The sequence below is a fragment of the Mixophyes fleayi genome, chromosome 12 (genome assembly GCF_038048845.1).
Source record: "Mixophyes fleayi isolate aMixFle1 chromosome 12, aMixFle1.hap1, whole genome shotgun sequence".
Classification (NCBI taxonomy): domain Eukaryota; kingdom Metazoa; phylum Chordata; class Amphibia; order Anura; family Limnodynastidae; genus Mixophyes; species Mixophyes fleayi.
In genome coordinates, this window is record NC_134413.1 from 8536610 (window position 1) to 8552418 (window position 15809).

Below are 15809 nucleotides of genomic sequence, written 5' to 3' on the forward strand. Positions count from 1 at the left end.
ACTTTACTCTTTACTATAAAACATATTGAAAATAAAGAATTGATAAAAATAAAGAATTGAATATTGCAATATTTGTTTCAGTAAAAAGCTTAAAACCTTTAATGTTTTGTATTTTACTCAGATTTTCTGTACTGTTCGGACTCTTTGGATGTCAGATTCTCTCTGTTTATTGTTTACTGTTTGACACTAACTTTGATCAATAAACTATCCTGTTATACATATAGGTCTTAGCTGTACTATACTTATTTCATAGTGATACAAATGAAGATGTAACAGATGGCTGCTAACTGAGTGCTAATGTCATTAGTGGTTCTCTTGGTGATAAGAAGGGATTGTGTTATCCCCGGACTACAAACAGAATTAGGTTTTCTGGCCGCCTGTTATATACACTTTCCTTTGCACTTGAAATATACCAGAATTGTGTTCTGTGTGTAATTCCTATATAATATAGAAATGGTAGTCCCCAGTCAGTTCATGAGGACATGTGCAGTAATTTGCTATGAGTAAGGAAGGTAATTAGGATTTTCAAGCATAGCGAACGCTTGCATTACTTTAAAATAGGAATAAAAAATAATTTTTCAACCCTAACCCTCTTCAATAGGTTATTAAGGAACATGTGACATAGATAAATGTGTGTGTGTGTGTGTGTGTATATATATATATATATATATATATATATATATATAAAATCACGATGGTTAAGTGGCTAGCACTTCTGCCTTACAGCACTGAGGCCATGAGTTTAATTCCCGACCATGGCCTTATCTGTGTGGAGTTTGTATGTTCTCCCTGTGTTTGCGTGGGTTTCCTCCAGGTGCTCTGGTTTCCTCCCACACTCCAAAAACAAACTAGTAAATTAATTGGCTGCTATCAAATTGACCCTAGTGTCTGTCTCTGTGTATGAGTGTGTGTGTATGTTAGGAAATTTAGACTGTAAGCTCCAATGGGGCAGGGACTGATGTGAATGAGTTCTCTGTACAGCGCTGCAAAATTACTAGCGCTATATAAATAGCTGATAATAATGATATATACACTATATGGAGAAAAGTATTCGGTTGCTTGACCATTGCACCATCAAGGGCCTGCAATGACATTGTATTCAAATACATATACTTTAACATGGAGTTGGTTCCCCTTTTGCAGAGATAACAGCTTCCACTCTTCTTGGAAGGCTTTCCACAAGATGTTGGAGTGTTTCTGGGGGAATTTGTGCCCATTCTTTCTGTAGAGCATTTATGAGGTCAGGCACTGATGTTGGACGAGAAGGTCTGGCTCACAATCTCCGTTCCAGTTCATTCCAAAGGTGTTCGATGGGGTTGAGGTCAGGGCTCTGTGCCGGCCAGTCAAGTTCTTCTACACCAAACCATGTCTTTGTAGTCCTTGAATTGTGCACTGGGGCACAGTAAAGTTGGAATAGAAAAGGGCCTTCCCCAAACTGTTGCCACAAAGTTGGAAGTATAGCACTGTCCAAAATGACTTGGTATGCTGAAGCATTAAGATTGCCCTTCACTGGAGATAAGGGGCCTAGCCCAAACCCTGAAAAACAGCCCCATATCATTATCCCTCCTCCACCAAACTTCACAGTTGGCATAATTCAATCAGGTAGGTAATGTTTCCCAACATCTGCCAAACCCAGACTCTCCCATCTGACTGCCAAACAGAGAAGTGTGATTCGTCACTCCACAGAACACGTTTCCACTGCTCCACAGTCCAGTGATGGTGTGCTTTACACTTATGCTTGGCGTTGGTCTTGGTGATGTGAGGCTTGCATGCAGCTGCTTGGCCATGGAAACCCATTCCATTAAGCTCCTGCCGCACAGTTTTTGTGCTTACATTAATACCAGTGGTAGTTCAGAACTCTTCAGCTATGGAATCAGCAAAGCATTGGCGACTTTTACTCACCATGTGCCTTAGCAGTCATCGCTCTGTGGTTTTTTGCTTTGTGGCTGATCTGCTGTTGTTCCTAAACGCTTCCACTTTCTAATAATATCACTTACAGTTGACCGTGGAATATCCAGCAGGGATGAAATTTCACGAACCATCTTATTGCAAAGGTGGATCCTATCCCGGTACCACGCTTGAAGTCACTGAGCTCTTCAGAATGACCTATTTTGTATAAAAAATGTTTGCAAATAGAGACTGCATGGCTAGGTGCCTGATTTTATACACCTCTGGCAACGGGTCTGATTAAAAACCCTCAATTCAATAATTAACAGGTGTGACCACAATACTTTTGGCCATATAGTGTATCTCCCCTTCCCAATGCACACGTTACCATACCGGTGCTGATAAGTCGTCCTGTTGTGTTTCGGCAGGGATAAAAGTACAGGTTCTAATAACACTACTGATTGTTTGCAAATCTCAGAAATTACTTTTTGCTATGCTGCATGATTACTTGGCCACCAGGTGGCGCTGTTCTTTATGTGCTGAAACTGAATGTACTTAAAAGTAACCATTTGAGCCATTCACTTTTCATATATTCAGTTCATATTTTTTAAGAAGTTTCATGCTAAAAGTATTTTGGACGGCTGTGCCTTTCTGCAGAATGTAACAAAGATGCACAACTCCTTCTTCGCTGAAACCAATTAACCAACTGATTTTTCCTGGGAGAGTGCAGATTTTCGACAGCCAAATTGGTGTACCCATCCAGAAAAAAGGGGAGGTGTCTCATGAAATGGGCCTGGCTTGAGGAGCTATGGGAGTGGTTTGGGTGGATAAGGAGCATGGCCTACCATGACCCTAATGTTTAATACTGCAATGTGAGCAGCTATGGGGTACACAGAATTCTTAAATGAACTCGGGGAGGGCAGCACAGTGGTGTAGTGCAGGCCTGTCCATCCTGCGGCCCTCCAGATGTTTGGGAAACTACAAGTCCCAGCATGCCCTACCAGCTTTCAACTGGTTGTCTCCCTGCAAAGCATACTGAGGCTTGTAGTTTTACAACATCTGGAGGGCCGCAGGTTGGACAGGCCTGGTGTAGTGGTTAGCACTTCTGCCTCACAGCACTGGGGTCATGAGTTCAATTTCCGACCATGGCCTTATCTGTGTGGAGTTTGTAGGTTCTCCCTGTGTTTGCGTGAGTTTCCTCTGGGTGCTTCAATTTCCTCCCACACTCCAAAAACCATACTGGTAGGTGAATTGGCTGCTATCAAAATTGACCCTAAAACTCTCTGTGTGTGTGTGTGTGTGTGTGTGTGTGTGTGTGTGTGTGTGTGTGTGTGTTAGGGAATTTAGACTGTAAGCTCCAATGGGGCAGGGACTGATGTGAATGAGTTCTCTGTACAGCGCTGCGGAATCAGTGGCACTATATAAATAAATGGTGATGATGATGATGATGATACAAACCCATGCCCATAGCATCCTGGTCAGGCAATAAGGCAGCAATGCTAACCACTGTGGACAACAATATAAACATATGACAAAAAAAAGCTGTATGTTGACGATTAAGAAAAAGTTGTTGGAAAGTGCACACGGTTTAAGAGAATTGTAAGAGAGGAAATTGTATTTTCACAGCGTCTTTGAGAGATGGAATTAGCATTGTTTGCATAATATCATTACTAGACACATTTTGGACCAGTTTATTCTGAAAAACCTGTCTGTATCCGATAGGGGAATATTGACAAAAGCTATGTAACGGTGTTATGAGCAATGTAATGTATGGAATTGTCTTATTGACCTTAGAGAAGAGACTTCGGAGTTATATTAGTGAGTTGTCAATACCCATATTCAGTAACTACCGATCAGGAAACAGAGACCACAGGACCTTCCAATTTCGAATGCAGTGAAATCGTCTTGCAGACTATAAGAATTTTTCAACCAACCATAAACCCTGTTGAAGGCCGACTCCTATTTTCCAGGGTGGGTGAAAGCATCGCTGACAGAGAACTGAAAATAGTGGGAGGAGATTGAAACTTCCGCTCAGTAGCGCACATCAAGGTGCCGCCTACTCTACCCTCTCAGGTGACCCTTCCGCCAACTAGAAGTGCGCCAAGTTGTGCTCTGAAGCAGAGAAATCAGAAGAGGCGCACTATGCAGTGGTGTATATTTAGGGCCTGGTTCAATAAGGCACGCAAAATAAAGGTCCAATGCATATGTGCAATATAAAGTAGAGATGCTCGGGGCTCGGTTTTCTGAAAACTGAGCAAACCCGAACTTAGTGTCTGAATCGAGGTAAAACGTCATTGTTGCATTGTCGGATCTCGCGGATTTTGGATTTCATAAGTACCTTCTCCCCAGGAGATCCAGCGCCATTGCTCACACAGAAACAGGGGTATCAGTGTTCTTGTCACTCTCCAGTCTCCAGTGACATTGCTCAGTGCCATTGCTCACACAGAAACAGGAGGGGTAACAGTGTTCTTGTCACTCTTCATTCTCCAGTGACATTGCTCAGTGCCATTGCTCATACAGAAACAGGAGGGGTAGCAGTGTTCTTGTCACGTGACAAAAATTGACTGGAAATGACTAGAAATTGATGTTATTGAGGTTAATAATAATAATGTAGGAACAAAAAAAGAGCCAAATTATGTGATTTTAGAAAAAAAATAGGGATCCAAAACCAAAACACATGAGGGCGGTTTTGCCAAAACCAAAACACAAAGTTAATCCAGATCCGAAACCAAAACCAAAACACAGGGGTCAGTGAACATTTAAATAAATAAATCTAATATAAAGTCCCACAGAAAAAAACAAATTACTCAATGATTGACACATGATAATAATATAGAGCCTGATTCATTAAAAAAAATTAAGCAAAAAAAATTTCTGGACAAAACCATGTTGCAATGCAAGGGGTGCAAATTAGTTTATTACTTTGCACAAGGAAAATACCGGCTGCTTTTTCATGTAGCACATAAATACTCGATAGCTTATTTATACACTGAAATTTAAAGTTGACCTAGGAAATCCCCTACCCCAACTATAAATCTGCCATCACATTTTAAATTCACCTCCCCCTCCAATGCAACATGGTTTTGCCTTACTTACTTTTGCTTAACTTTCCTTAATGAATCAGGCCCATAGTCATTAAACATTTAAAAATATATAAATATATTGTTTCTCCCATAAAATACATTTATCAGGATATTATTAATGTCTACTGTACACATAATGCATTTACAATTGCTCCAGACCTGCAGCAGGTGCAAGTGATACGACAGAAAAATGAGTCAGGCCCTCTATGCCCAACCTTCTACCACTTTAAAGCCACCCCTTTCATTAACCTACATAAAGTATGTTTTATATCTCTGTGCAGGCAGCTCGTTTGCTATATTCCAGTAGTAGCAATGATCTAGAAGGAACCACCGCTGAAGGGAGAGGGGGTGTCCTTAATAGCAGGGGGGAGGGTGAATAAGCCCTTTAAACCAGACTGCCTCTCTGTCAAATAATGCTGACCTATTGCTTTTTTTATGTAAAGAAGCCCCTTTGCTAAAAATAATGAACACAAAGGAGATTTTCCCCTGTTGGGACATTGTATAACTGTATTTACACCTGTTGATCCAGATTTTACCTCTGTGCATCTTATTTTCAGGATTAAGAACAAGTCCTTAGTAAAGCAGCCATTATTTACTCTAGCCAATAGGCTAAACAAGGATTATTTTCTGCAATGCAACTTGCCCTAGGTTATTTCTGTACCTGGGAATACCATGATATATTTTTCTCAGGACACTATACATATCCCTTGTCTCTAGACCACACCTCAAAGCTGTTGAAATTGTGAGATCACTATCACTCATTAATTAAAATGAAAATATTATGGGGAAGAGAAGGGAAACAATTGCCACTCTACTGTGCTCTTATTTTCCTGAGCAATGTACAGTAATACAGAAATGAGGTTCAAGTGAAGAATAAAATGATCAGTCTTGCTGACACCCGTTTTAGTTGGCGATAGGGCTTTTATCCCAATAATAAATAGACCGCATTGCCTTAAAAAAAGAGGGTATTATTTGTTGTATGTTGTAGCATGGTGCTGAACATTTTAGGATACAAATAAAAGCAACAATTAAACAAAAGCAACAACAACCAGTTATTTATCATCCAGGGTATTCATAATGTTTTCGAACATAAATTTAACACAATTAAGTAGTTAAGGTTACATGTTTGTTGCAAACAAAGGTAACTGTGTAATTGGTCCCTGTAGGATTTTATCTGGCATTTTACTGTATTACACTGATTGCTCTCACCTCTATCCGCACCTGTATGCTTGTACTGAAATAGATTACTTTTGTCTAGTTAGCAGAGGTCACATGGTATTTACGGCTTCTACACCTTATGTGGTCGCGGTATACATACCTGCAGATATCATATTGATCCCTTCTACGGGGAAAGGCGCAGAGCTTCAACGTGGGAAATTCCAGTCGTAAAATCTATAATACAATGGGAATTATCAGAGGGGGAAAATATAAATTTTTTACGGGCACCCTAACTCGAACTTGCCGACTCTACTGTAATGTCTGTGATACTTTCAAAAATAGTGGGTGATCTCCCGGATTCCTGAGAGATTTCCGCACTCTTCCAGAAGCCTGGTCAGCCGGAAACAAGTGGGAGGAGCTCAGCATGATGACGCGATTATTTTAATCACACCCCACCCGCCACAGAGCAAAGACGCTATTGGCATCAAAACTGATAATGCAGTTTGCATAAGTCAGCTGCTGTAAGCGGGGCACCCACGGACAGGGCACCACACACTTGGGCGGGGCACCCACAGGCGGAGCACCACACCCTCGGGCGGGGCACCCACAGGCGGGGCACCTACCCTCGACTTGAATATCCTCTCAGGATTCATGTAAGCCAAATATGAGGCTAAAACAAGCAGTATTTTTGGAGAAAACCAGAAAGGTGTAGATAATAATAACTTGTAAAGGGATAGGACATATAGGTTTTTGCACAGGGCTCATCTGGAGATGTTTTCGACTCTCCATCCGGTGCACATTTTGTTTGCAAAGGCTTCTCCTGGGAGCAGACTAGGCGTGGCCCTTGATTTGAGCTGGGTGGACCATCCAAGTGCACAGGTGCAGAACCAAGTCTGTACATCCAGCACTCGTAGGGCCTCACTCACGTCCCAACGCAACTTGCACATAACTTGCTTTTGATAAAATAGCGCGGAACTTGTGCGTAGTTCCAACCTTATTCAGATCCAAGTGCATCATAAGATACCTTCCCATTTGAATCTTGGTGTAAGTACCCTCTGGCTAAACAGTACTTGTTGTACGCAGACAGACAGAAAAGACTGTAGTGTAGGCACCAGCGTATGTACAATAAAAGGTCACATCAGAATGCATAAAAAAAATAAGTTATCAGCATAATCATTTTTATAAACATTAAATTATTAATTTTTACATTACGTAAAGATGATTTCAATGTGTACTGTACAATGCATTTATGTAGTATATTTAATTATCTATCTATCTAATGTTATGTGATAGCGAGTAGCACGCATATTTGGGTGCACATTATACTGTTTTTGAGGGGAGGGGGTGGAGGGCAGTCTGGCACTACAGAAGAGTTAGGCACGCCCCATATGGGTGTGGCTATGCTCAGAACGTGCCAAGGACACCCACAAATCATGCCACTGCCACGCCCCCTTCGCTGTGCGTCCCGATAACGCTGCAAAGGGAGGTGCGACTTTGTAGAGCTGAGTATAATGTCATATTTTGCAGGACATCTTGTCCTGTCTAATATTACCAGAGCAACACAAAACAAACCTACAAGAGGCCGTAAAGTCACTGTCTGACAAAAGCGTCCAAAAAAAATATGCGTTTTATGAGACAGAGGAAGAACTGGTTAATGTGCCAAGTTCTCAGTTCTGTAAACCATAAGAATTAAAGCACAAGGAAGAGATTTTCAGTACAATGTCCATAGCAATCCCAAGCTTGTCAGTGTGACGTTATTTCTAAATGGCCTGAACTACAAGCTACTTACATACATACAGAGAGCGCCTTTGTCCTTTGGATACGATTTCATGTTTTAACCCATTTTAGGTTTTTCCCATATAAACAAGGTTCTCCCTTTTATAAAACAAGAAGTATAAGCTTTAGTAGTTGTCCTGCTGAATAAGATGTGAGACTTTGTAACGCATGGAATTGGATAGTTTAGAAGATACAACTATGACAAGAATTCAAGGATCACTAAAGTAAAAAACTGAACTGTTCAGCTATGAAAGATGAAGGTAAAAGACATTGCTGGGTGATAAGTGCACAGTACGGTATTACCTCTTACCTCCCTACTTCATTACAGACAGGTGACGCCCCTCCCACAATTTTAGGAAGACCGGGCTGTCGGTGAGAATGCTGCCAGCGGCGTTAATAAGATTTGTCGACTTTCACCAGCGACGCCGCAGTGCCTGTTCTGTAAATGAAACTTAATTCTATTCTAAACAATAACCTAATATATATAATTTTATATATATATATATATGTCACCCAGCTCCGTTGCCTGGGTGTCACCCTTGACTCCTCTCTCTCCTTTGTCCCCCACATCCAATCTCTAGCCCAAACCTGCCGCTTCCAGCTGCGTAACATCGCCCGCATCCGGCCCTTTCTCTCACAAGATGCCACCAAAACAATCATCCACGCTCTCATCATCTCCCGCCTCGACTACTGCAACCTTCTCCTCACTGGCCTCCCCCTCTCCCACCTCTCCCCCCTACGCTCTATACTCAATGTGACTGCCCGACTCATCTTTCTCTCACGCCGCTCCTCCTCCGCCTCCCCTCTCTGTCTTGCCTTACACTGGCTCCCCTCTAAATGAACTTTGTGAGATTTTCTCGCTTTTCGTTGCATCTCCTTGGTGTTTAGTAAATATACCTCTATATATATAGTTTAGTAAATATACCCCTATATATATATAGTTTAGTAAATATACCCCTATATATATAGTTTAGTAAATATACCCCTATATATATAGTTTAGTAAATATACCCTTTTAAATAAAGGATACTTACACCCTTATACTCCTGCGATCGCTTTAAAACTTCTCTTTTATAATATGCTACTGGTGTTCATTCTATATGTGTGGATAATTGTACAGTACCACTTCTCAAGTGTTCACGTCATGTTGGCATTGCATGGAGAAAACACTTCTAGGGGTAGATTTTTCTAAAACTTCTAAACAGGAAAAGTGGAGGTGTTGCACCTAGCAACCAATCACGTTCTACCTATCATATTCTAGAATCTAGAATGTACTAATTAAATGACAGCTAGAATCTGAATGCCTGAAAGTCTCCGGCAGCAATGTGCTTTGGGTTGTATCTAACCGACTTAATCAGAAATACATGAATCATGCCCATGGCGCAGAGACCAAGAGTGATGACTAAGCCATGCAGCTATTACTAGTATGTCAGCAGACGTTCATCGAGCTTTGGCAGACTGCACGACGTCGATGTTACCACCAAGGGGTTAAACAAGCTCTGGCAGGAAATATGCAACCATTTGAGGCCGGTGGCAACATTTATGAGGTTAATATGAGTTAGGGTCTGCTAGGCTCATACTTGTTAACATTATAAATGAATTTTCAGTGGCACTTTGCTGCTAAGCCGGGGAATGTAAGGACATCACGCACTATACCATGCCGGCCAAACATCCTGACTTGGGGTAGCATCACAGGAGCCCCCAGCGTTGGCTGCCTGCTGAAGATAGCCTTAAACTCACGTTTTCACACAATATATGGCTTATTTACCTCCGATAAATAGACCCCTTTGTCTTCCTCTGTCCCAGAAACATTTCAACACTGCAACGCAGTTGGCGCAAACGCTGTCCTCAAAATCTACCAGCAGTTCATGTTTTCAGGATGTCTTTAATCATGCACAGGTGGGTTAATCTATTTGACTGGGTCAGTAATTATCCCACCTGTTTCTACAGATAGATATCCTGAAAACATGACCTGTTGGTAGCTCTTGAGGACTGGGTTTGAGCCCCTCCAATCTGCTCAGCCATACCCACAAATCACCAAGCCACCCCCCAGTTTTGGTGCCAGAGAATGCTATTGAGTATGGTGTTGTGTGTAAAATGCTGTGTGCACTATATAAATTTATAATAACAAAAAAAACTGTATATGAAAATATGGTTATAATTAAAGGCAATATAACATATCTCCCAGTAATCAGCTGTGAGAGGAATTGTATTTCTTTTTCTAAACTGTCAAATCAAGGTCAGAGAAGACAACAGAAGATCTGCGGGATCTCTGCCAGTGTCACCCAGGTGACAGGTGAAGTAGACGTACCACCATCTGTTACTTGTTTTACTAAAACTAGATCATCTAGTTCCAGAAAAGGAAGCAGAGTAAATTCTAAACTCTGGGAGCAGATAAAAGATGCATGTGATACAGACGTGACACATGAGACAGGGCCGTGCGGGAGGTTGGGAATGACATCATTGCATCAGTGTCTTGCACCCTGTGTCTCTCATGTGAACCATATTCTCTGTTTTGGCACCGTTACCCTCGGCCGCTGGCTGTGTGGGAACGCCGACTCCGCCGGATATAGCTGCACTTCTGTGGCTGAATTGCAATTTAAATGATGGCATAAATAGAGTGTATCCAATACCACGGAATGTCACGGAGGCCGGGGTAGTTCATACTGCGTTACGTGTACCCCCCACTGGCACATCTGACGGAATCATCTTCCAATAGTCACGTTTAATATAGAAACAAGGAATAAAGCTTTCTAAAAGCAAACTGTTTCTGGTGGATATTAGTTAAGATCACAAATTGGCTGTCGCCCCTGTGTGTATGTGACAAAATGACATTCTGTGGACATCAAACCAAGGGGCTTTGTATTTAGGGTAAAGTAAAAAGTTTGCTCTTTTCATCAGTGAATGTGTTTTTAGCCGTACGATTCATCAACTAAATTGAGAAAGTAAAATCGACAGAGCATATGACTTACATGGGAGTGGTTAGGAGATGAATTCACCTGATAACACACATCAGGGATATGCTGTAGACCTGGCAAAAACTATTCAACACAGCTCAAACCGCCCACAGATCCGTGTTACACTAAATACTTGTTTTATGCTTTGTATTTTGGTCTTTTTTAGTGTGGGCACCACGGTGGCTCAGTGGTTAGCACTTCTGCTTTACAGCATTGGGGTCATGAGTTCAATTCCTGACCATAGCGTTATCTATGAGGAGTTTATATGTTCTCCCCGTGTTTTCTTGGGTTTCCTCCAGGTGCTCCGGTTTCCTCCCACACTCCAAAAACATACTGGTAGGTTAATTGGCTGCTAACAAATTGACCCTAGTCTGTGTGTTAGGGAAATTAGACTGTAAGCCCTAAAGGGACTGTGAGTGAGTTCTCTGTACAGCGCTGCGGAATTAGTGGCGCTAGATAAATAAATGATAATAATAGTAATATTTTTGTGGGGCTTTATGAACCAGTGATAACAGGAAGTTTCACCCAATAGGGCTCATTTTTGCTTAGGGCTATACCTGTTCTGTTATCCTCATTTAAGCAATAACAGACCGTAACACATAACCATGTAAAATACTTCATTTTTATGTATAAACGCTTAAAATAAAATAAAAAAAAGTGTGACTACTGTAAGACATTGGCGACTGGCATTCCTGTACCGGTGGTGAGGGACGATTGGAAGGAGGAGATATTGGAAGGTTGAGCATGAAAGATGAACCAGTCACTGTAGACAGCCTAAGATTACATAGTAAAATAATACTACTCTCACACAATAGTATCCATTTTCAGGCCTGTTTGTATGTGTTGTACTAGCATTAAAAACACCACTACAAGGCACAAAATTGACACCAGTGGGTATGAGGCTTAAAGCTCCAATTACACCCATGTAATTTACAGATAAATTGTGACTTTGGCTGTAAAATGAATTTGACAGAAATATGGCAGCATGCAATGAGCAACTAGTATATGATTTCCTAACTAAACACAGCTGCTTTGACACCAGGATAAACACTTCACCCTCTACTACTCTTTATTATTTTACCCATTTTGTTTGTTTTGAAAACCTGATGCCATTACCATGGATGTCTGTGGACGCTGACTGTAAATCAGTTACACGAATGCTGTACAGACGTTCAGGAACCTATCAAGAGGTAAACTAAACAGCTGCAATTAGAGAATCTATAATATCGAGCTTCACCAGTCACTATTTATCCACTTAGTCATTTTTTCATGTGGCAGGTTCAAAAGAAATTAGGTGACACTCTTAAATGAAGGGAAGTGCGGCCCCCTTATAAGAACCAGTGGATAATGAAAGGGTGAGTTAATTTTCACACCAGAAACTTTTCTGAACTATGTTATTGTAGGATAAGCCGTAGCTTCCTGCATGCAAAACTCACAAAAGCATTTAAATCTCTCGGTGTTGGTCTCATAACCCGCCTCGGGCAGTTCTCAGACTTTGCCACAAACAGACAGTACCCCGGCTCTGGGCTCACTCTCCCACTCTCCCTCCCATATAGATCGGATCACTGGCTTGTGTGTTATGCTGAGAAGGAATTCTCAGTTCCCAGCTAGGGTTACTGGTCACACAGGAGGGGCTATGCAGATCGGCCGTTGGTTGTGGTTTAAATAACCAGTAAGTCACACTTCGCCAGTCAAATGTCCCAGCAGTAATGGCTGTTCCTTTCCCAGCCATGGATCCTAGATATTCTTGGAGAGTAGGGCTCCAACACAGTCAGCGACGCTGTACAATTCTAAATACATTCACCAGCAATGTTGTACATACACAATGCATTTATTGAATTCCTAGATCATCTGACAGCCAGGAAGAATTGGATAAATGACAGCAATAAATTATTATTTTTGTTTCTTTATATGCCACCACTAAATTCTGTAGTGCCCTACAATGGGCAAGTGGGATATATTACTAAGTCGTAGGGGAACAATAGACAAAATACAGGACATTCAAGAAGCATAAGACAAAAGAGGTAAGATATATAGCAAACACATGTGCAGAACATGCAACAAGAGAAAGAGGGACTTGATCATGAGAGCTTACAATCTAATGGGGAGCGGCGAGGCTGAGACAAGGTGGCGGGGAGTGGCCAGAAACAGGCTGGGTCAGCGAGACTGGAGTTAGACTGGTTGGCTTTGATGAACAGCTGGGTTTTAAAGATTATTTAGAACTTTGGGGGCTTTTGGAGTGTGTGACTGGGCATAGAAGCGTGTTCAACTGGAGAGATGCAGCAAGCACGTCTTGGAGGCAAAAGTTGAGGCACCAGTCATTGGCAGAGTGAAGAGGGCAGGAGGGAAACCAGAAAAGAGGGGGAGCTTTGTGAGGGTGAGGATTTTGGAGAGGATTCTGTAGGCAAGTTGGGGCCTGTGTAGAGGTTGACGGATGATGGGTTGAAGTGGGGCAATGAGGGTGAGAGGGAGACTAGACAGGAGGAGGTTGCAGTAGTGAGAAAAGGTCTTATCCCAGCAATGTTTCGAAGCCGGATGCAACAGACTTTGGCGAGAGACTGGATGAGACAAGAGAAGGTGGAATCAAGGGTGACAACCAGGCAGCGGATATGAGGAACAGAGAAGAATATAGCGTTGTTCGCGGTGGGAGAGATGTGGAGATTCCAGAGAGAGGGAAGATGAGAAGCTCAGTTTTAGATAAGTTGACCTCTAGGCAGCGTTGGTCCATCTATGAGGAAACAGCAGAAAGACGGCTGGACACATGAGAAAGGAGTGAAGGGGAGAAGCGGTAGATTTGGGTGTCATCAGCGTAGAGGTGGCACTGGAGACGGAAGGATTTGATTAGTTCACCAAGGACGGAGGTCTACAGTGAGAGAAGCAGAGGGCCCAGGACAAGGTCTTGTGGGACCCCAACAGGGAGAGGAGGCTGCTGGAGCTGGAGGTAGAAACACAGAAGGATTGGTTGGAGAGGTAGGAAGTGAACCAGGAGAAAACAGTGCCACAAAGCCAAATGAAGGAAGGGTGGATGAGCACGGATAAGTGACCTTTAGATTCATTTTTTTTGGGGGGTGATCTTTAGAGAGAAGATCGTTGGTGACTTTGGTGAGGGCCGTCTTGGTGGAGTGAAGGGCAAGGGGGACAGTGAGAGGAGAGAAATCTTGTGAGGCCAATTGAGTAGTTGATGAGAATCAGATGAGATAAATTTGTTGGTACTTAGTGAGAGAGAGGCAGATTACATCAGATTAAAATAAATTATGAAAAAGAAAACAATATTTATATGGGAAATTTAAAGAAAAAATAAAATTAAAAATGCAGCTTAAATTTAGCATTACAAGGATGCTGAGAAGCACTTTGGGGATCTTGTATAGTTGCCTACTCTCCTAGAATATCAAGGACACTCCAGGATTAAAGTGAGGCCTTCATGATTTCTGGGAGAGCTGTTAGATCCTGGATTAGCGTTTCATCTGCGAGGTGGGCGGGGACATGTGACAAAAACACCAAGTCCCATCCACCTTAATGAACATCAAGTGGAGAGGGTCATGATGATGCAATTAGCACCCGGAGGAAACCCACGCAAAAACAGGGAGAACATACAAACTCCACACAGATAAGGCCATGGTCGGGAATTGAACTCATGACCCCAGTGCTGTGAGGTGGAAGTGCTAACCACTGAGCCACCATGCTGCCCTACCTATTCATTTTATACTTGGTCTCTGCATCTTGAGGGGTGAAAAGCAGAGATGTAGGACTATAGTTTCAGTAAAGTTTACCTTTCAGGCAGATTTATGTCCCGCGCCTTTGGATACAAGAACAGATAACCTCAGGTCTGTGCATTACAATTACATCTACACACAATGTATGTGGTTGTGTCTCAGGGCTATGGATATAATCAGAAGTGCTGGGAAGACAGGTTTTCTATGAAGGTGTAGTTCTCCGAAACTTAAGAGGTCCAACCAAACTTCTTTCTCAATTTTCTTTTATTGGTCAATCCCAGGGCCGTAACTAGGGCTGTGCGACAGGGGCGACCGCCCAGGGCGCAACGCTGAAGGGGGGCGCAATTTAGGAATATTTTAGATTAATTTGGTTAAAATTGAGGGCTAGGGGGGCGGCATTTGTCTTTCTCGCCCAGGGCACTAGAATTCTAAGTTACGGCTCTGGTCAATCCCCTCCTCCCACTTGGACCCCAGCTATTCCTGACAAACTCACCCCATCCTCTGCTGGTAACGGTCACTTCACCCAAAATAAACCTTGGTAGCTGACACTTGAATTGGGTGGTACATTCATTCAATCTAGTGTTAAGCAGTTGAGAACTGACCATTAGTTTGGTTTAAATATTTAAATTATAATAATAATAATAAGATTTGGAACTTATAGTAACTGTATAGAAGTGATAGAAAGGCTGGTGAATTTTGCAAACTCTTAAGCAATGCCAACACAAAATGTGCTTGTTACCTTCAGGGTATATTGAGACAGAAGTATTATTTCCCCTCGCGCCTTGTCCAAAAGCTGACACGTTTTCCACGCCGAAACCTAGTGTATTTTAAAAAACAACACACAAATTAATTGAGGGGCTATTAGGAGCGTGTCTGAGGCGCAAAAGCGCAAAAGATACTCTACAAAAAAAAAAAAAAACTTGTTTGGACTTACCCCAAAATGATTAGTTTTCCATACAGCAAAATGGCTGCATTCTGCAATCTTGCTTCAGACCTACGGAGACGGGCTAAACTGCAGGGGCAGGCGGGCAAATTTTAGCCCTAGGAACATTTTAAAGAAAAAAAAATGCAGGTAGCCCAGTGACTCAGCCCAAGGTAGCCCAGTGACCCAGGCCAAGGGAGCCCACTATAGGACTGGCCCGGGGTGGGGGTGTTCAGATGCCCCCCTGACCCTGATAAACTGAATTTTGTAATATCTTGTGAGGCCGCTTGATTAGTTTAAAGGTGAATAGGAG

The 15809-nt window shown here is 42.3% G+C and overlaps 1 protein-coding gene across 6 annotated transcripts in view; it reads left to right on the forward strand.

The window, feature by feature from the left end:
- EML1 (EMAP like 1) overlaps positions 1–15809 on the forward strand; it is a 79296-nt gene that overhangs the window by 4483 nt on the left and 59004 nt on the right. The window lies entirely within an intron of this gene.